Source organism: Heterocephalus glaber, unplaced genomic scaffold (assembly GCF_053883595.1).
Source record: "Heterocephalus glaber isolate CG9 unplaced genomic scaffold, H.glaber_assembly_v1.0 deba00000943, whole genome shotgun sequence".
NCBI lineage: Eukaryota > Metazoa > Chordata > Mammalia > Rodentia > Bathyergidae > Heterocephalus > Heterocephalus glaber.
Window position 1 is genome coordinate 5,951,887 of NW_028258175.1, and position 23,067 is coordinate 5,974,953.

General features: G+C 43.0%; 4 pseudogenes; 2 read left to right on the forward strand and 2 right to left on the reverse strand.

Annotated features, from left to right (window-relative positions):
* Positions 1-1,076: 1,076 nt before the first annotated feature.
* LOC101721992 (cleavage and polyadenylation specificity factor subunit 5 pseudogene) lies at positions 1,077-2,022 on the forward strand (annotated as a pseudogene).
* Positions 2,023-2,234: 212 nt separating this feature from the next.
* LOC101699503 (sodium/potassium-transporting ATPase subunit beta-3 pseudogene) lies at positions 2,235-3,652 on the reverse strand (annotated as a pseudogene).
* A 1,429-nt stretch (positions 3,653-5,081) lies between these two features.
* On the reverse strand, positions 5,082-5,287 carry LOC147828646 (U4 spliceosomal RNA; annotated as a pseudogene).
* Positions 5,288-21,716: 16,429 nt separating this feature from the next.
* LOC101699149 (cytokine receptor-like factor 3) lies at positions 21,717-22,853 on the forward strand (annotated as a pseudogene).
* The last annotated feature ends 214 nt before the right edge of the window (positions 22,854-23,067 follow it).

The window sequence follows — 23,067 nt, forward strand, 5'->3', positions numbered from 1 at the left end:
GAAAAGCCATGAGATTTGAGTCCTATTTTGAAAGAAGAGCTCATAAGATTGGCTGGTGTATTGGTTGTAGGTTGTGAGAGAGGAATAAAGGGTGACTCCAAGATCTGGGTCCTTAACAAATTGAAGGTACCATTTTCTGGAATAATGAAAAGAAAAAGGAGCAAATTTCAAAGGCATAAATTTTTTAAATCCCTAAGTTGTTTGTTGTACACTCCAATAAAGATACTAAATAGTTCATTGGCTATAGGAGTATAGAATTCAAGAGAGAAACTAGAATGAGAGCTGTATATTTGTGTTTGTATTTTCATTTTTCTCAAAGTATTTTATAATTTCCTTGTGAGTTCCTCTTTGGTGGTTTAGCAGTGTGTTGTTTAAGGGCCAGGGACTTAGCTCAGCGGTTCTGCTGCCTATCTCATAAGCACAAGGTCCCGAGTTCAATCCCCAGTACCAAAAAAAGATAATATTTGTATATTTGTATATTTGTGAGCTTCATAGTTTTCTGTCTCCTGTTGATTCCTAGTTTCATTCCATTGCAGAAAAGATACTCTGTTGATATTAATATTCACCAATTTATTGACTTACTTTGTGTCCTACCACGTAGTTTAACCTGGAGGATGTTCCAATGTGTACTTGACAAGATATGTGCCCTTCTCTGCTGTTGTTGGATAGAGTATTCTATATAGGTCTCAGGTCCTTTTGGTTTATGATGTTCAAGTCCTGTAGTCACTTACTGATTTTTCTACCTAGCTTTTCTATCCAATACTTTTTTACACTTTCAGATCCACTTTAATTCTTTCTTCTTCTTCTCCTCCTTCTTCCTCCTCCTCCTCCTCCTCCTCTTCTTCTTCTTCTTCTCATACAGAGCTTCTCCACACACATTTCTTGCAACCAAAAAGTCACTTAATGTTGGTCAGATACCATTTTGCCCCTAAAACTTTGTTAGCATCAAAATGTGACTTAACCAGTGTTAAATCCATAAAATATTTACATTGCATGGCACATAAGCTTTAGACACTTGGCAATTAAACCACATTTTAAAAAAGAGGACAATCTTCTTATGCTTTCTTGTTAATGGAGAGTGGCAGCTGCTAAGCCGGACCCAGATAACTGCTGTCCAAACGGGGAAAGTCTTCTTCCCTGTCTCCGGCTTTCTCCTCGCTTCCACGGCCAGAGCTCGCCAGCATGTCTGTGGTACCGCCCAATCGCTCGAAGATGGGCTGGCCACAGGGAGTCACCCAGTTCAGCAACAAGTACATCCAGCAGACTAAGCCCCTCACCCTGGAGCGCACCATCAACCTGTACCCTCTTACCAATTACACTTTTGGTACAAAAGAGCCCCTCTATGAAAAGAGCAGCTCTGTTGCTGCCAGATTTCAGCACATGAGGGAGGAATTTGATAAAATTGGAATAAGGAGGACTATAGAAGGGGTTCTGATTGTGCATGAGCACCGGCTTCCCCGTGTGTTACTCCTACAGCTGGGAACAACTTTCTTCAAATTACCTGGTGGTGAACTTAACCCCAGAGAAGATGAAGTTGAAGGACTAAAATGCTTAATGACAGAGATACTGGGTCGCCAGGATGGAGTCCTGCAAGACTGGGTCATTGATGACTGCATTGGTAACTGGTGGAGGTCAAATTTTGAGCCTCTGCAGTATCCATATATTCCTGCACATATTACAAAGCCTAAGGAACATAAGAAGTTGTTTCTGGTTCAGCTTCAAGAGAAAGCCTTGTTTGCAGTCCCTAAAAATTATAAGCTGGTAGCTGCACCATTGTTTGAATTGTATGACAATGCATCAGGATATGGACCCATAATTTCCAGTCTTCCTCAGCTGTTGAGCAGGTTCAATTTTATATACAACTGAATTCCTGCACAGAGGAGAAGTAAAAGAAGCCGTCTCTGTGAGCACAGCTACAAACAATGTAGAAGAGTAAATGTGGTAGAAAAGGTTTTTTGGTGTTTATCCTTTTCCCAAGCCCTAAATTTCCCCCTTTCTATTGTTTGAATAGTAAAGTTAATATGAAGAACTATATAGTGATGCAAATAATGTAATGTTTACTTTTGGTTCTACTCATGCTTTTTTGTACAACATTAAAGAAAGTGAACTTCTATTTGTATTTTTTTAATTTCTCATTAAACTTTGAAAACTCAAAAAATAAATAAATAAATGAATAAATAAGTAAATATAAAAAAGAGGACAAGACCCCCACCCACACACTCGGGATCAGTGTTCACTGGTCCCTATCTGGTGACTGGACACTGGTTCAAAGGGCAGCAGAGGCAGTAGGCAGTTACTTGGAAGGACACTGAACACTGATCTGGAAGCCCGCTATGCTGTTACCCAGGTCAGGCAGCGCTACCTTTTTCCTAGGTGGTCTCAGAATTCTAGAATGGCAGGTCCAGTGGACACAAAATGAAGACAGACAACACAACATTTATTCTGCAGAGACATCCTACTCAGACTATGCATGTGCTGATTTTGAATGCAACTCTTCCCAAAACCTTGTCACGATCGTCCTTATTTCTTAGGTTCCTTGATCCCTCAATTTTGCACTCTACTGCTACTTCCTTCTTGGTATTGTTAGATTCAAAGGACACCTGTACAGCAACCAATGGCTGTAGATAGCCCACATGCAGTTTCTTTCCATAGTATGGAAAATACTTTAAGTCTATGATTCCATAGTTAGGATAAGTTGATATGATTGCTGTGTTTTCATCCTTAGAAATACAGTCTATCCTTGGTGATCCTTCAGGCTTTAATCCAGTTATTCTATTCATTTTCACAAGAATATAAGGTTGTCTTTGGGAATAGCCAAAATCAGGATCATTTCTACCACTGCATGCTTAAAGTAAGAAATCAGGAAACTGACATGCAACATAAACTGGACCCTTCTGTTCAAAAAGTACTCCATCAGTACAGTTGGTGAGATTCTTCTGTTCTTCTAAAGAATATGACTTTCGGCCCGGGGATTTAGCTCAGTGGTACTGCTGCCTGCCTTGCAAGGGCAAGGTATGGAGTTCGATCCCTGGTACCAAAAAAAAAAAAAAAAAAAAAAAGAAGGAATATGACTTTAGAAACTTCTTAATGTCTTTACCCTTCATAGGAACTTGGATCAGACACACTGAATGTATATTCCACTGCAGTCACTGGTTTTGGAAAAACCGTAAGTCCTGGACTAGGAATCTGGTCACGATATTTTGGAACCTCATCATTCAGAGTCTGAAGCATAGCCCACATTGTGAATGAGAAGAATGCAGCCTGGAACCCATAAAAAACTAGGTAGAAGAGCAAGATCAAAATTCTACTACATGACTACTTCCTAGACAATCCAGGAAGTGCTGTCTTGCTCCTGCTGGGTGATGGCTCAGTACTTGCCCTGGTCTGTGTTGCCACACCCACCATCGGCCTGCATTTACTGCACAACCTTCTCTCCTACAGTTAAGACATTTGAGATGGGATGGAGTCAGATCTCCAGAGCAGAGCGTTTACTGAGGCATGACCCAGAATGGGAGCAGGTGACTGAGAATGTGGCACTTCGTGGATCCCAGCTGTTGGTGGTGTGCCCCAGGAACTCTCAGGTGGTCGGGTTGTACAAGAAGAGCTTCCACTTGGCCAGGCACTTGTTGAAAGACTTCTCGTTCTTCGTCATGGTGGACATGCGGGTGTCGAGGTGTGCAGAGGAGCGTCCCAGAGGTAGTGGCACAGCCCAGCGATGGTGGCGGAGGGCGGCATGGCTGAGGACACCTCCTCCTCACCAGGAACACTGGAGCCGACTGACCCGCACCGAACTGGTGGCCCTCTATCCAATATTGAAAGTGGGGTGTTGAAGTCTCCAACTATTTTATATAGTAGTTTCTTTCACCCTTAAATCCTGTCAATGTTTGTTTCATAGATTTGGAGGATCTAGCAAAGCATGGTGGCATATATCTGTAATCCTAGCTACTCAAGAAGCTGAGGCAGGAGGATCACAAATTCAAGACTAGCCTGGGCAACTTAGAGAGACCCTGTCTCAAAATAAAATTTTAAAAGGACTGGGGATGCTACTCAGTATTCCTTGGGTTTAATTCCCAGTACCACAAAACAAAGCAAAATGAAACAAGGGCTCTGTTGTTCAGTGCATATGTTTATAATTGTCAATCATTTTGATAAAGGACAAGATTATATATTTGGGAATGATCAGTACATAAATGCTATTAAAGCAGTAGAACTTGACAAGATCACATAAGACGCCAGTGAAGAAAGAAGAGATGAAGTCCCTGGACTAAGCACTGGGGACTAAGAGAAGATTGGCAAAGGAGACAGAAAAAATGGCCAGTGACATAGGAGGACATCAGGAGTGTCATTTTCCAGCTCAATAAAGAAGATAAGTTTGATAGTGAAAGTCAACACAATATCCAAACATCACTGTCCAAGGCTCAAATGTGGACAGTTGTGAGTTCTCAGATTGTGTGTATAGAGTGATTTTCAAAGTGAAGACTGAAAGCACCCATACCCCTTCGTGTACTAATGCCAAGTTGAGTGCCACATGGCAGTGGTGAGGACTAGCTCTATTGAGGGCCAGCGTTCTCTATAGGTCTGTACTCAATAAGAGTGATATGCTTTCTTTTCAGAGTTCTCCAGGGAAACTAGAATCTTACATCAAGATTGTATAAGCCAGAGTCCAGTGGGGCATGCTGCCTCAAGGGCCTCAAAGAGTAATGGACAGCAGTGGGAGCTACTAGCTGTAACCCAACCACCCCCATACCATCCATCACTCTGATAGCCTTCAGGACAACTTGGTCCACTAGTAAAGGAAAGAAATTTCTAAACTAAAGCCATGTGGTTTTTGGAAAAAGACTAGAGAATCAGGTTTGCAACAGGCATGATTAGGATAGCTTTGAAGAGCTCAACCAGGAGGGGTTTTCACAGAAACAGTACAGGTCTGGTTTGGATGGCTCAGCAGTTCCTCCCCTAGGTGGATAGAAACAAATGAAAACGTAGTCACACAAAAATATGTACACAGGGCCAGAGATTTAGCTCAGTGGTTCTGCCGCTTGCCTCGCAAGTGCAAGGTCCTGAGTTCGATCACTGGTACCAAAAATATATATATGTACACAAATATTTGCAGTCACATTATTCATCATAGCCAACAGTGTAAACAGCTGATGGTACCCTTGGCCTCTTTTATCAGGGTGCTACTATGGTTTGGATCTGAAATGTTTCACAAAGACCCATGTGTTTCAATTAGCAATAATTGTGCCTCGGATAAACCTCATTGGCTATGATACTGCCACTGTGCAAAGCTCAAAAACCCATGTGTTAAAGGCTTGTCCTCCAGAGAGAGTCCAAGAGAGACAGAGAGAGGATTTGCTTTTATAACAGGCTTACTCTCCCAGTAATTAATCTACTAACCCATTCCTGCAATAACAACACTCATCTGTACATGAAGGCAGTGCCCTTGTGATCTGATGACCTCTCTCTTTTTTTTTTTTTTTTTGTTGGTACCGGGGATCGAACTCAGATCCTTGTGCTTGTGAGGCCGGCGCTGGAACCACTGAGCTAAATCCTCGGCCCCGCTGATGACCTCTCTTTAACCCCCACTTTCCCACACTGTTGCACTGGGGGCTAAGTTTCAAACACATAAGCTTCAGGGGAGACATTTGAATCATAGCTCTCAACATCAAAACAGACCTTGAAGAACCACCACACCTGCCTAGAAACCAATCTCCTCAGAGAACTGAAGTCTACACTCAGCTCTGTGTGGGGAGGAGTGAAACCATATGAGGGATGCAGACCCACCGTGACAGGGAGAGGCATTTCCTCAGAGCAACTTTGTTAACCAAGGGGAAAGTGTATTAGGCAGACTAAAAACAGATCCCTACCAGGGAGACCTAGTAATAAAATAATAAGTGTGCTGTATATTCATTGCTAGCACATTTCCAAGCACAGAAGCATGAGACAGGGAAGAAACTGTGACTTGCTGTAAACTGGAAAGCAGAAAATTTTGGAAGAACTCACTTGGCTAGGTCCTAGCATCTTCAGAACCACTTGCATTTACAACCTAGTAGGGTGCAGGGAATCAGGATGGGATTGGGGAACTATAATAAATCATTATATGTGTGTATGTTGTTTTTAATATGCAAATAATAAAACATAGTGATAAGTCCCTTTCACATCCTATTTCTCAGTCCTCATCCCTACATAGCCAATTTGCCCCCTCTTACTTGTGAAACTTCCAGAGTTGTTCATATATGTATACACACACACACACATAAAATAATTTTTTCTAGCAGCCTTTCCCAACAGACCTCCCTTCATGGCTAATTTGCAAAGGTCACCTTACACCCTCATGCAGAAACCATCATGGGCAAGGAAAATGGGCAATATTAAAAGCACCTGGTATTTTTTTTTTTTGTACCAGGGATCAAAGTCAGGACCTTGCACTTGCGAGGCAGGCAGTGGAACCACTGAGCTAAATCCCCGGCCCCTCACCTGGTATTTTTGAAAACACTAGCTATCAAGAGCACAATTAAATCAGAAGCTGAGTCAGAGCCCAAGATGGTAGCACCTGACAGCAAACCTGAACAGTAGGACTGGATCATCTCCTGGGGAAAAGAAGAAAAGCTAGGGGAAGAAGTGGAGCCAGAGAGAAGAAAATAGGTGGAGAGAGCCAGAAGGAGTGAGTGCCTAGGGCAGGGGAAGAAGCCATATCTGCTGGACTTCAGTGGCAGGTCCCCAGCTCTGCTCCTCCCACTTACATATGTGAGGAATATGTATTGAACAGGGATATGCTAGATAATAAGCTTAGGATGAGAACAAAACAAACCCCGGCCCATGGAGCCCAGAGTCAAGAAAAGAAGCAAGACATTAAATATGTTTATTCCCCTATTCAACAAAGATTTAGTAAAATCTACTATATGGCAGGCATTGTGTTAGGAGCTGGGGATATAACCATTAGCAAATACATGGAAATTTCCCCTTTAGGGAAAGGAAGGAAGGGAAAAGAAAGAAAAGATGGAAACAAAACTTTTGTGAATAAGGAGGGAAAGATGAGTTGAAGAGAGGGGAGGAGAATGGGAAAAAAAGAATCAAGTTGTATCATATACAGATACAAATTCCCTATGATGAATGTTATGATGCACATCTAAAATGTACCAATAAAATTAATTTGAAAAACAATTAACAAAAAAAAATAACAACCGAAAAAAGCAATTAACACCATAAAAAAGCAATTCTCCCTTTGTAAAGTTTACATTCTGAAGGGGGCACATAGACAACATACAAAACAAAAGATATATATACACTTTACTAAATCATGATAAGAGAGATGAGGGGACAAAGCGGGGGTGGAGGGAGAAGGGTTAGGGAAGGTGTGCCACTTTAACAGAGGGCCAGAACAGGCCTCGATAAGGTGACATTTGAGCAGAGTCTCGGAAAGAGGTGAGCAAGCAAGACGCACAGCTCTGATGAGAGCATTCCAAGCAGGAAAAAGCCCTGCAGTGCACATGCAGAAGCCTGCCTGGAGTGCTCCAGAAACAGCAAAGGGGATGGGCACAGAGGAATAGGGGGAGGTGGACAGAGATGAGCTCACAGAGGGCCTTGTGAGATGCGCTTGTGGGTCCCTGTGAAGACTCTTGTTGTACTCAAGACAGGAAGCCATGGAGTGCCTGAGGAAAAGAGAAACAAGAACATACAAGTCATCTTTTTTACAGTGTGTTGATTTCTTATGGCAAGTCATCACGTACCGACTTGCAGCACCACATACTGACCTGTACGTTGACCTACAACGACACAGATTTATCGTCCTGCATGGGCTAAATCCCAAGTGTCGGCAGGCTGTGCTAAGCTCCTTGCAGCAGATCTGGAGAACTTCTGTGTCTTCTTTTGGCTTCTAAAACTCCCCATGTTCCCTGGTGTGAGCTCCTCCCATCTTCAAAGCCAGCACTCCGGTCACTCTGACCTCTGTGTCTGTCACATCTTCTCTGCCCCTGTGCCTTCTTCTTTTACTTATAAAGATCCATCTACCTACATTGGGTCCACTCAGATAACGCAGGATAATCTTTCCATCTCAAAATCCCTGAGATCCCATGTTCCAGGGCTGGGGATTGAGCTCAGTGGTTCCACCACCTGCCTCGTAAATGAAAAGGTCCCGAGTTTGATCCCCAGCACCAAAAAAAAAAAAAAAAAAAAAAAAGATACCATGTTCCCAGGTTCCTGGGGCTAAGACAGCTTTAGGGGGCCCTTTCCTGTCCTCCACACTGAGTTCTAAGTGGTACAGATAAGGACAGCAGGCTGTGGGAATTCTAAGTGGGAGACAGGACCCAGGTGCAGAGAGGATGTCCAGAGAAGGGGATGGTGGTGGGGAGGATCCCGAGATGCAGCCCCGAGGAAGGAACCATCCCACCGCAAGCAAAGTCCCCTCCAGTCATCCAGGTGGGTGCGGAATGAGCCCCACTGTTTGGGGGGCTCCACCCCACCGCTGCAGAGCTCTCCTTTCATTCTTGCTGCACACCAGTTCACTGCGGTTCACAGGAAGCACAGACACGGTTCTTCGTTGGTCATCCCAAAGCCAGACTGAGGCGCTTGGCAAGGCTCTGCCGAGGTGACAGCAGAGAACGTGCGCCGCGAATGTCCTTCATGGTTGCCACGAGGGAGGTTCCTTTCCGAACCCACACCAGGGCACGCTGCCGCCTCCCGACAGGTCCCCGCTATCTTGTCATCCCTTGGCTCCAAAGAGAGAAGAACCCATTCTTGTCCTCATTTCAGGCCCCATATGTGACCCCACATGCCACCTGCACACGACCGAGAGTGGGAAACTCAACCTCACCCACAGAGACCCACAAACGAGTCGGCCCAAGTCAGAGCGAAGTTTCTCAGGCTGCACCTTTCCATCCGAGACAGACCACATGGCCAGCATCAATGTCCCTGCAAGCCTGGGTCCCATCTGAGGAAAGCATCTGCCCAGTACTCAGTCCTGCTGAAGATGCACCTGTTTGCACTGGGAGACAGCTCTCAACAGGCCTCAACAGCATAGCGAGTGCATGATTTCCATAGACTATCATTTGCTTTATTCGGGAAGGAAAGAGGCTCACCCCAGGAACCCATTCCAAGGATAGCATCTTAGGCACTTTCTCGTTGCCAAGACACAATGCCTGACACCCACAACTCAAAGAAGGAGAGATTTGTTTTGGCTCACGGTTTCAGGAGTTTCAGTCCATGTTCAGCAGGCTCCGGGTCAGAAACAGCATGGTAGGAGGGCCTGGGTGGAGGAAAGTTGTTCACATCAGGAAGTATAGAAAGGAGAAAGGATCTGTGGAGGGAGATAAACCCTTCCAGGTCACACCCCCAGTGACCTCCCTTCTGCCAGACCCCACCTCCTGTCAGCAAGTCCTACAGACAGTGCTGCCATAATTGAGTCACCTTCCAAAAGCCCACCTCTGAATGCAGGAGGCTTTTGGGGGCCATTCTTGATCTAAACCTTAGCAGATAGTGAGGGTCTCAAACTCTGGCACAAACCAAATATCAGTTATTTACCAACCAAAGATGTATATTTTCAATTAGAAGTTCTTTTTCAATGGAGTTATGTTACTTTGCATGAATCTGTTAGTGTAAGAGAAGAACTGACAACATTTTCCATATAGAGACTGAATATAAATATTTTCAGTTGTGCAAGCTGTATGGACTGTGTTGCCAACCACTTCGCTCTGTCATTGTAGCATGAAAGCAGTCAGACAAAATATGTAATCGAGAAGACTAATTTTCCAAAGGAAGAGGCCCTCTTTTCCAGGACAATAGGCTATGCTTAGACAGGAAATTGAGTTTCTAAGTCAACATGTAATTAAAAACTCAAGTACAGTTAAAATGATCTATTGCCATAAAACATACTGGAGCAAATACCAGTGATTTTGGGCCAGAGACATAGCTCAGCTGTAGATCACTTGCCTAGCACGCACAAAGCCTTGGGTTCAATCTCCAGCACCGCAAAAACAAACAAACAAAAAGACCAGTGATATTCGTATGTTCAAACCAATGTATTTTTATGTCCATAACTTTGCATGGTACCCTATACATCTAACTGGATGATTTATGTCATATGATGAGGTCACAAGAAAGAGTGCCATAGACTCTCTGATGGATAATCTTCTTCATCCCATGACTACACAATTTAAACTATTATTTTTACCTCTTTTCTGGGTAACAAATTGGATTCAAATAACTTAAATAAATGCACATTGATGCAACTCCAGGAGACCAGAATCTGAACACTTACGACATCTGCATTGATGGAAAGTTCTAGAAAATCACATCCACTACATACATGGCATGTTTCACGTCTTAGATATGAGGAGATGATCTATGAAATCATCACAGTCAGCAAAACATTTAAAAATAGCTTCGATCTTGTAAAGAGAAATGCAAAGTGAAACTACACTGCCATACCACTTTTCACTGTTGAGGCTGGGAACAATCCAGAAGTGGGATCAACACGCTGCTGGTGAGACCCTAGGAAAGCAGCCACTCTCACCCCCCTCAGACAGGTATGTTATTTGACATGGTCCTTGTGGAGGTCCTAGGGGCACTAACAGAATCACAAATTATACACTCGTGGACCCAGCATTCCAACTCCTAAGAGTATACCCTGCAGACAGCCTCGCACACTTGTACAGTGAGGTGTGCACAAGGTTATCTGATGCCGCAGTTTTCTCTCTCTATCGCAGCAAGAACTTGGAAACTATCCAAGTGTCCATTAGGTTAATGAAGCGCAGTGAAGCTGGAGGTAGATAGATAGATAGATGATAGATAAAAATTCTTTCTACAAATTTATATGGAAAATCTCCCAGGCATAGCAAGTGAGCCAAAGTGACTATTATTGTGAATAAATATGCTATCTTTTCTGTAGGAAGTTGGGAGAACACATAAAAAAGTACATATATTCATATTTGGATAAACAGATCTAGAAGATACCTAAGAAACACTACTAGAGACAGAATGATCACAAGTTCAAGCCCTGCCTGAGCAACCTAACAAGACCCTGTCTCAAAAAAAAAATTTTTTTTTTAAATTTAAAGGGCTGGGGTTGTAGCTTAGTGCACAGTCCTGGGTTCAGTCCTCAGTACTGCAAAAAAGGAAAAGGAAGAAAGGGAGGCAAGGAAGGAGGGAGGGAGGGAAAGAGCAAAAAGAAAAGAAAAAAACTTTATGAAGTGGTTACCTGAGAGGTAGGGGAGGTAGAAATTAGGTGGATCTACACCAGCAATTAAAGGGAATTTTTTCACCTTATACCTTTCAATAAGTATTCAAAAAACAAATGTTTAAAAATTTAAATTCAACTTAAAAGGAAATGCAAACTAAGGGTAAAAACATTTAACTATTAACAAACAAAATTTTATTTTATTTTAAAAGTTAACTTTATCATTAGTTCATCCTTAACTTCTTCCATAGTTATCTTGAAACTCAAAGTACGCTGAATGAAAGAAGCCTCCCTCAAAATATCAAATAGAATTTGATATTCTTTTGATGCCTTTTATATAAAGCTCTACAAAATTCAAACTAATCCTCAGTAACAGAAAGCAGATCCGTGGTTGCCTGGGATGGAGGAACAGGCAGGGGTGAGAAGGAACAGCTGCAAAGGGGTACAAGAGAATCTTTGGGCCCGCTGGGTGTTGTTCGTGGTCGTGTGCTGGTTTCATGCATGTATAAATGTCAAAACTTATCAAGTGCATTTTAATATGTATAGTTGATTGTCAGTTACATTTCAATAAAGCTTTTTAAAGTGAATTTTATCTTTTTTCTATTTTAAATTTCAGTTTTAGGTTTTGTAATATCTACATATACAACATTAGGACAGGAATTATGTATGTAATTTATAAATTATGAATATATATGCATATTTCAGTGTGCGTGCTCAAAAAATTCCTCACTGAGAGAGACAGTAATCAATCCCAAACGCAGAGGATCCCCTGGTCAGTTTCACCCCAGACAGAAGCAAAGCCACAATTTTACTGCTGCACTCTACCGCCCTCTGCTGTAAGTAGGTTTTGTTACATCCTTAACATCCTTTCGGCTCAGAGCCCGTGATTTTAATGAAGAGGAAAAATCCCAGGGCAAGACTTTTTTTCAAAGATCTACTTAGAACCAAACTTTTCTAATCTACACACACACACACACACACACACACACACACACACACACACAGCAGAATACAGCTGCAGGTCTTTCTGTCACACTAGCCTCAAGAGAAAAAGGTAAGAGAAACCATTCAAAGCTGTGAATAAGAAAAAATAAAACAAAGCGAGCAGGCCAAAGTCAGAATTTGGAGCCCTTCCCCACACCCTGAAGGCCCCACCCAGGAGGGCATTTTCCTAGATCTGGACATGCCTCTCCGTCCTTCCTCCAGGTAACCCAGAGACTTAAAAACAAACGTCTTGCCAGTAGCAGCTGCAAGAAAAGTTAACTAAAAGAACAATTCTGGCCTAAGTCCAGAGAGCTACTTATGCACTGGGCTCTGAGAGGCCAGCCTTTTAGGGACCTTACAAGTGTTTCTTTACTGTTGCTTCCAAGTACTTCTAAAACGGGTGACCTCATTGCTTCATTTAGGGTGCACTGTGACACATGGCCTAGAACTCACCTCCAGTGCAGTTCTGGTGTTAAACAATCTTTCCTGATGGGACCCAGCCAACACTGCAATTCAGCCTTCAGGATAAGACAGTGTCCTCAAGACCTCCCCAAAGTCTAAGTAAGATGATTCCATGACAACTCCAAATAAGCCACCACCCTATAATCACTACCGCATTATTATCAGTCTTCTATTCCACGGAAATATAAAACTCTCGGCAATATTATTTAGTCCTAGAGAAATGAAGGAACCAGCATGTATCCAGGAGCTGTTTCTTCAAGAGGCATTATAGCACAGAGGTTAAGAACCTCTGTGGGATTTGGAGTCAGACACACCTGTTCTAATCCTAGCTCTAATTTTGCTTACAAGTTATGTGTCTAGGGAAAGCCAACTCTAAGTTTCTCCATGACTCAATTTTTTAATCTATAAAATGGCGATACTAGTAATAAGTAACTTGTATGACTTGTGAGAAATGTAGGAAACTATATATGAAATATATGAGACTATACCAGTGCCTGGTATAAGACAACATTCAGAGTTGGTGTCATCATTGTCATTGTTGTTGTTATCAGTGTTATTCTCTACCCTTTTCTGCTCATTCTTCCCTGGCCCAGTCTTGATGGGCCAGAAGGAATCCTTAGCATGAGTCAGTCTCATCAGGAGTCCAGTTGGGTAATGTTGGTCTCCCCAGGCCTCCAAAATTGGCTTATTCCAGCCAAACTGTTGTGTGTCTCATTTTTCCAAAGTTCTAGAAGTCAGTAGGAACCATAAGTCTCATGCTCAAAAATTCAGTAAGCAAATATCAGAACCAAGCATGTCCATGGCAGCAGCTCAAAATTAAGTCACTGATTTGTCCCTGGTATAGCATTTCTAACCCAAAGGCAAGATTCGAGATCCTAACATATAAACCCATGTTGCTTTTGCAGCCAAAGAAAACTGTCAATGAAGAAGATGGAAGACAGAGAAGAAGAAAAAGCTTTCCTGCTTTCAGCGTTGCCACGATGCCAGCTGTTCTCATTTCTCCATTTGTGAATTTCAAACCTGTGGGAGAACACCCCCATCGAGGGGTTAGTGCCCTCATTCCCGGAGAGAGGAGGAGGCCTGTATCTCCTGCCTGTGCATTGCGTCACCTCTCTCAGAGTGGTTCTCAGTTTCTAGGGTGCATCAGAATCATCTGGAGGATTTACCAAAGCACAGATTGCTGGGCCGCGCCCTCAGAGTTCCCGACTCCATAGATCTAGAGCCAAGATTCTGTAATTGTAACTGATCCCCAGTTCTACCTTAGGAGCCGCCAGGCACAGTGGAGCACACCAGCACTCCGGGAAGCTGAGGAAAGAGGACCACAAGTTCAAGACCAGCCTGAGAAACTTAGCGATTTAGCAAGACCCTCTCTCAAAATTAAAAGTTGAAGGGGGTGGGTGTGCTAGGGATGTAGTTCAGCATGAAGGCCCTGGCTTCCATCACCGGTACCACCAAAAGGGAAGGAAAGAAGGGACAGAGGGAGGAAGGAGGGAGGGAGGGAAATAAGCCCCCAGCTCTCACGAACCATAAGAGAAACCAGTTTGCAAGAATGAAGCCTGGGCTGGGGATTTAGCTCAGTGGTTCCACTGCCTGCCCTGCAAGTGCAAGGACCAGAGTTCGATCCTCAGCACGAAAGCAATAAAAAAGGATTAAGCCTGTCTGAAGTATGAGCTTGCCTTCAAGGAGTGCCTTGACCTCCAAAGTCTCAGCACACAGGAAGTCTCAGTTCCTGTTCCCTGGGATCAGAGCCTGCTCGCCATGCTGCCATCTTCCTGGAAGTTGAAAGTGATGAGGTTTGAGTGTTCATTGCTTTTGTCTCTAATATGATGTATTTAACCCTAAGTTTACATGGTTAAATTTTTAATGATAACCACCATTAACCTCACAAAATTCCTGAAAATGTAGTGATTGGCACTCACGAACTGGCTCCACACAGGACACCACTGAAGTACACAAGAACATGCCCATGCACAACCAATCAGACCCCCAGGAGCCTCCCTCATGGCCCCAGATCACTGTTTTCTTTCTTCATTCGCTCCCCACTCCTTAGGTAAACAGTATCCCCAGTGTCCGCGGCTTAGATGCCTTTGCCTGCTTTTGTACTTGTTTCAAGTGGCTCCTATGCCTGCCGTTTGAAACGTGACCCCTAGAGGCCTTTGTGAGGCAGAAGCAGAAGGCTCCTCCTCTGGGACTTTGCAGCCCTGTCGCAGGCCTGAGCACTTGCCGCCTTCCTGGGTTCTTCACGGCCCCCCCCCCGAAGGAGGATATAGAGCAATGCCTGGGCCCCTAATCTGTGCATGAGTGGGTTGTCAGAGAGGATTCAGGTGCCAGAGGAGTTATGGGGACCAAAGTTGGGCAGGGAACCCGACTGGGGCTTTGGCTTCAAACGCCACCACGGTAGGCCAGGGAATTAGCACGGCCCAGACAAGCCTCCGAGGCTGTGTCTCCGGGCACCGGGCCAGCCACCTCCCAATCTCCTCTTTGAGGCCTAAACCTTCAACTCGGGTCACTAGATCCTACCACCCAAGAGCTGGAGGAGGTAAATCCATGGGGAAACTTGTGGTGGGAATAGGGGAACAGATGTGCTAGGTACAGTACATGTACCAGCTCCCGGCGATGAATGTGAACATTGTATACTGCGATCATAATAAATTCTGTTTTGGGGGCCGGGGATTTAGCTCAGTGGTGCTGCTGCCTGCCTCGCAATCACAAGGTTCGATCCCTGGTACCAAAAAATAAATAAATAAATGAAATAAATTCTGTTTTGACTTTAAAAGAAGAAAATATAGCACAGAGGTTAGGTTCACAGACACAGGCATCGGACAGTGCCTCTCACTAGCTTTGTAAACTTGGACAACTTTCTGAAACTTAGTTTGCTCATCTGTAAACTGGGCACAACAAAACTTCTCCACAGTGGTTTAGTTAAAAGATTAAGACATCTATGTAAAGCAAGAAGACAGTGTTACGTGTTTCAACAGTGACCCCACACACCCTGCCCAGTGCTAGGTGTTGACCCCGGGGCCTTTGCACTAAGCTACATACATCCCAGGGCCTTCTTTTAAGAAGTTATTTTGAGACAGGTCCTGCTAAGTAGCCACACTGCCCAGGCTCGGCTGGAAATTTCACTCCTGCTGCCTCAGCCTTCCGGGGTGCTGGGATTGCAGGCCTGTGCCACCACGCCCACTAACACTGATTATTTTTATACCAGGAAGAAAGGAAGACTCCTGTTTGGATTTCAAAGACATTCTAGAATTTATTATGTGCAGAACTGGTGGAGTATGAACACATGGATCTATTAGTCCATTTCTCATTATTGTAACAAAATACCCATGGCAGCCTGGCCTGAAATACAGGGCATTCACTTAGCTCACAGCATTGTGTCCAGAAGATCAAACATCACAGGGCAGGCTTTGGCAGGGAGCCCATGACAAACGGTGGGGTGTGTCCAAGAGAAGAATCTCACCCCCAAATAGGACTGGGGTCCCACACTCCCACTAGCCTGAGGACCCTCCACTAGGCCCCAGCCCTTAACTCTCCACTTTGTCCCAAGACCACCATGCTGGGGACCAATGCTCCAATGCATGAAACTCGGAGGGGGAAAACAACGTCCAAACCCTAGCAACAAGAATTAAGCTGCTCTGCACAGTGACATAAATAGCAAATCCATTTGGTCAGGAGCATATTTGTACATTATTGCAGACACATATGCCACAATTGGATTTACATCCAATTTTACATAAATGAGATATGTCATGAGAATATTTTCTATTTTCTAGTAACTTTTTCTTTTCTGCTGGCTTTACCTGTTTATTGATATAACATAAACCTTTATTTACAAATACAGTCTATTACATTATGTATTTTTCTCCAAACTTACATAAAGATCATTTGCATACATACATTGTTTAATAAAAATAAGTACCTATAATGTTGTTTTCTGAATCTTGCTCTTCCCAATATAACTTATAGAAATCTTTCAAGTTAATGAAAGTACTCTAATTTTTTGTTCTTCTTTTTTTTTTGGTGCCAGGGATCAAACTTGGGACCTTGCGCTTTCGAGGCCGGCACCGGAACCACTGAACTAAATCCCTAGCCAGTACTCTAATTTTTTATGACTGCATAATACTTCAGGGTGCAGATGTTCTATAATTTGGTCAACTATCTCTCAGTCAAAGGGTATTTGCTTTGTTTCTACTTCTTTGTCACTAAGAGAAATGTTTATACCTCTATCATTATAAACCTGGTGTTTCAACTTATAATAGCTAAATCTTGGAAATGGCCTATAGGCCCACCACAAATGAACTGGTAAAGAAAATGTGGTACGTATGTACAATGGAGCACTACTCAACCATAAAGAAGGATAAATTTGAGTCATTTGTAGAAAAATGGATGCACCTTGAATCCATAAATCTAAGTGAAATAAATCAGACACCGAAGGTTAAATATCGCATGGTTTCTCTTCTACGAGGAACCCAAAATATAAATAATTTCAAGAGCGAGACAAAGATAGACAATAGGAAACAGGGAGGCCAACTTTGTGGAGATGGCAAGGAGATCTGGGGACAAGAGGCAGACAGGAGGGAGAGGAAGAAGTAAGAATGATTAAGATACAATGCCAATTCCCCATAATTACTATCTATCACAAGCATATACTGATAAACAAATAAAAATAATTTTTAAACCCACTTGATTTTTATGAGAAAGATCCCCAAGAGCAGATCTTCCAGGTCAAGATGATTGTGTATTTTTTCACAATTGTTAGCAGATTGTATTCAGAGAAGTTTGTAGTAACTTTCACTTCCACCAGCCCTATATGAGGACATCTTTCCCACATGCCTGGGGGCAACAGTCTTAGCATTTTGTTGTTGTTGCTGTCATTTTGGCTTCTTTTTTTTTGCTTTTTGTTATAGACATTTTCAAACATTTAAAAAGCAAATAGAATGCTATAATGAACTTCCAACAAAACTCGACTTCAGCAATCGTCAATATTCTGACATTCCTGTAGATGTCTTTTTAACTATGCAAATTTATGGGCATAAAGCAATATGCTTATCATTACTTTTTTAATCTTGTTTTTACATTTCCCTGACTGCTAGTGATTCTGAGCACATTTCACGTGCTTGAAGTTGATCTTATGTGAATTCTTATTCACAGCTTTCACATATTTCTGGTTGCTTTTTTCTTATCAATTTATGGGAGTGTTTATATGTCATAGATGTTAATCCTTTGTTTATCTCCTGTTAACAATATATTTCCAATTTTATGTTTGTTTATGGTGTCTTTTACCATTATAAAGTTTCAAATTTTTTATGTATTTCATATATATTTTATACTTCTTTATTTTGTTTTACATTAATTACAAAATCCATCACCTGTACTACAAGTGTAAGCTGGTAAAACTGTTTGAAATATTGTTTCCCAAAATCTACTAAAGCTAAATGTACAAATATCCTATGACCCAGAAACTGTGCTTCTAAATATATACCAGGAGTAATGCAGAGATGTGTTCAGCAAAGGGATATACAAGAACAGAACTCTTAATATAACAAGAATAGAACTCTTAATAAAAGTCAAAAACTGGTGAAGAGGAAAAACCCTAATGCCCTTCAACATTAAAATGGATAAATAAATTGTGGAATAGTCATTCAGTGTAATTCTATACATCAATGAGAATGAACTACAACTATATTTGATGATATGGGTAACTCACAAAAATAACATTGAAAAAAGAAGCCACATGTAAGAGTACACATACCATGTGGTTTCATTTGTAAAAATTCAAAACCAGGCAAAACTAATCAATGGTATTAGAAGTTAAGGTAGGAGTAGTTCTTGGATTGGGCCCGAGGGGCCTTAGGGAAGTTGGTCATGTTCTGTTTCCTGTGCACATGTTAACCCATGTGTTCACTATGTGACCTATGATTTGCACACCTTTCCATAGGCGTGATATACTTCATTAAGTCTACTTGAAAATACAAAACCATTTCCGCTACATGGTATTGTAAATCATCCTCTGAGAATGTGATTCTATTGTTCAGTCACCCCTAATTTGTCAAAATGAATTTTGTATTTTGTGGTAGACAGGCTTCCAATGCATCCCCAGTGGTTCCCGCTCGCTGGTCTCCATGACCTTGTACAATTCCCTCCTTGTGAGTGGAAGTTGGAACTCGCCTACTTCTAACAAATAGAACATGGCAAGGTAATGAGAGGCCTTTTCTGAGGCCTCTTTCTCGCTCCCCATCTCCTCCATGAATTCGTTGCCACATTGTGAACTGCCCTACAGAAAGGCCCACATAATCAGGAACTAAGGGAAGACTCCAACTAACAGTTGCTAAAGACCCGCGGCCCTTAGTCCAGTGGCCCACAGGAGCTAAATCCTGTCAATAACACGGGCCTGAGCTTGGATGTGACTGCTTCCGCAGCAGCCCCTTCAATGACTACAGCTCTGGCCTTAGGAGACCCGAAAAGCACCTGCTAAGCCACACCCAGATTCCTGACCCACAGAACCTGTGAGCTTTTAAGCCAGCAATTTGGGTGGTACTTTGCTATGTAGCAATAGAAACTAATATGATACAAGAAAGATGCTAAGGGGTTATTACAAGATTCCGATGAATTACTGTGAAACATCATCTTTGTCAATCGTTAAATTCTCATATATGCTGATACATGTTTCTGGATTCTCTGTCCAATCCAACTCCTACATTTACCCAGTTGTAGCTTCTGTGCTAAAATTGTATTGATATCGTGGTTCTACGGTATGTTCTGATATCTAGTAAGACAATCCCTTCTCTGATACTCAGCATTTTCATACTTTTCTTGACTATTCTCAGGTATTTAGTCTTATATTTGATCTTTATTTTAGCCATTTTGTTTTGTTTTGTTTTGTTTTTTTGGTACCGGGGATCAAACTCAGGACCGTGCACTTGTGCAGCAGATATTTTAGCCATTTTATTAAAAAACCTTGATTTAATAAAAATCTCATTATACAATACTTATATTTTACTTTAGGGAGAATTGACAGTTTAATTACACCAAGCCTTCCCTCCCAAGAACATATCTTTTCATGGTTCACATTTTGCTTTATGTTCTTCATAAAATTTTGTAGATTTCTTTACATAGGTCCTGTGCCTGTCTTGTTAAATTGATTCCTAAGCATTTTCTTCTGATTGCTATTATTACTGGAATATTTTTGCCATTTCTGGTTATATTTTCTCCATTCTGTTGCTGAGGATTGGTTCTAGGACCCCCAAAGACACCAAAACCCACAGATGATTACATCCTCTGTACAAAAACCTTAGTACTTACATGTAACTTGTGTACACCCTCTCGTATACTTTAAGTCACCTCTAAGTTACTTGTAATGCATAATAAAATGTAAATGCTATGGAATTGGTTGTCCTATTATATTGTTTAGTGAATAATGACAAAAAAAAGAAGTCTGAGTGGGGCATGGTGGTGCACATATGTAATCCAGCTTTCAAGAAGTGAGGCAAGAGAATCACTGAGTTTGAGGCCAGCCTGGACTGCATAGCAAAATCCTCTCTCTCCAAAAAAAAAACTCTGTGTATGTTCAGTGCTAATGCAATTTTTCAGCTGTTTTCAATCCACAATTGCTTAAATCCATGGATTCAGTTTCTTCAGATATTGCATATATGCTAGGAGCAGAGCACATAAGAGCACAAAATGAGGTATTGGGAAGAAATGTAACTTCATGACGTTTGCTTGCTTGTTGTTTGTTTGTTTGTTTGTTTTTTGTACCGGGGATTCAACTTAGGACCTTGTACTCCCGAGGCAGGTGCATCGCCACTGAGGTAAATCCCGGCCAGCTTGTTTGTTTTTGTTTGTTGCTAGACAAGTGCTCTATCACTGGGCGACCTCCCCAGCCTCTTCCATTATACCTTGATAAAATATATAAACTTTATAAAATTTCATGAACAGTTATAAAATCCAACATTTATTTTACGCTCCCTTTGTGCCAGGTGGAAGAAATTCAGTCCCATTGGCTTTTCTAGCCTTTCTCCAGGGTGAGTTTAAATTCCAGAGACGATTACACAGGACCAGGTGACACGAGGGTCCCTGAGACACCCGCAAGCTCGTTCATCCTGTGTCTTGTCCTCCTCTCGCCTGCACTGTTCCTCTTTTCCTTCTGAAGTCCCCATCCCTCCCTCTCCACCCTCCCGAGCTCATGCATGTTTCACCCATCTATCTCTCTGTGTCTTTCTGTCTAGTCAGTTCTATGATTCTATCACAAAGCATATTTGGCTTATGCTTCTGGAGACTCGGAAGTCCAAGAGCATGGGGCTGGCATCTTGGAGAGAGAGAGGGAGAGGGAGAGGCAGTTCAGGTTGCTCTTCCCCCTTTATAAAGCCACAAACCCCTCCACGAGGGCCCCTCATGACCTCATCTAACCTTGATTATCTCCCGAAGCCCCCACCTCTCCAAATACCGTCAAACATAGGAATTTGGAGATCGTTTCCTACACATAAACTTTGGGGTGTCACATTCAAACCACCCCCCGAGGCAGAAGGCACGTGTAAGCACCCACCCGCGTCCACAACCCACACACCTCAGCGGTCTCTGCCCAGGCTGGATGCTGCTGCTCCGCTGTCGTCCTCCACCTTCCCCACCACAGACCAGGAGGCAGCACCGAGATACCCACTCTTCAACCCCACCAACTTGGGGGGGCTCTGTCATCAGGTGGGGGGCTGCAGGCATGAATCTCCACTTCCTCAGGACCCTGGAGCCTTTTCTCCCTGTTCCTCCTTATCCTTCTGCCTCTCCAAATCTAGAGAATCTCTTCTACTCTCGTTACTTATTCTTTCAAATCTATGTTTATATCCTGAGTTCTTTGATGACTCAAAAGCCAAAAGAACCTTCATTTTCTCTCTTTCTGCTTCCTCATCCCTTTCCTGAGGCAGTAAAGTCAGAGCAGCCTCACTTGAATGGGAAAAGGGTTGTAGGGGAAAAGGAAGCTCCAAAGGAGGAAAAGAAATTAATATTTCAACATAGGGTGGGAGGCACCACTGGACCTCTCGCCAGTGTCTGGCACAGTCAGTTGGCAACCAGCGCCCTCAGCGGCCGCTCACGGCCAGATCGGGGAGCTATGGAGCTGGAGCCCGAGCTGCTACTGCAGAAGGCCGGCAAGAATGTGGAGGCAGAGCAGAGCTACTGGCGGGAGCTGAGCCAGAGGCTGCAGGGGCTGCAGGAGGCACAGAGGCAGATTAAAGAGAATGCATCACAGACAAGGGATGTCCTCAAACAGCATTTTAATGATTTAAAGGAGACCCTTGGGAAGCTCCTGGATGAGCGCCTGGTGACTCTTTTGCAAGAGGTGGACACCATTGAGCAGGAGACCATTAAACCACTAGATGACTGCCAGAAGCTCATAGAGCATGAAGTGAACACTGCAGAGGACTTAGTCCGAGAAGGTGAGATTGCCATTCTTGGAGGTATAGAGGAACAGAATGAGAAACTGTGGAGCTTTACCAAAAAGGTCTCACACATTCAGTTGGACAGTTTACCGGAAGTAACTTTGCTGGTTGATGTGCCTTACTTATCTGCTCAGTTGGATGATTCCATTCTGAACACAGTGAAAGACCACATTTTTAAGCATGGGACTGTAGCATCCCGTCCACCAGTACAGATAGAAGAGCCAACAGAGAAGCCTGGGGGTGTCATCGTGCGATGGTGTAAGGTGGATGACGACTTTACAGCCCAAGATTACAGGCTTCAGTTCCGTATATGCACTTCACAGCATTTTGAAGATGTATACGTAGGATCTGAAACTGAACTCATAGTACTGCACATAGACCCCGATGTTGATTATCAGTTCAGAGTCTGTGCTCGAGGAGACGGCCTACAGGAGTGGAGTCCTTGGAGCATCCCCCAGATAGGTCACTCCACAATGGGGCCTCATGAGTGGACAAGTGGCTTTGAGGAGTACACTCTGAGCAGTGGAAGAAACAGCCCTTCGGAATGATTCTGAATCCTCGGGTGTTCTCTACTCCAGAGCTCCGACCTATTTCTTTGGACAGACATTAACATTCAGGGTTGAAACAGTGGGGCAGCCAGACCGCGGAGGCAGTATCAGAGTGTGTGCAGAGAAGCACAGCGGATGCGGCTCTCTGCAGCAGGACCAGGCGGTGTGCATCAGTACCAGTGGTGCAGTTTTTGTAAATGGAAAAGAAATGACCAACCAGTTGCCTGCAGTTACTTCTGGATCTGCTGTCACGTTTGACATCGAAACTGTGACTCTTGGAACCACCAATAATAATGAAGGCAGAAACTTTAAGCCCCAAGTAACTACTAGCTTGAATAACAGAGAAGCGGTTTTTGATTGCTTAGATGATCAGTCTTGTAGTTCTCTTTACTCTGGATGCTCGTTTTTCTATCCTGGATGGAAAGTGTTAGTGTTGTAGAGTTTTATATGCTTGGCTTCAGTTTGCAAAGTT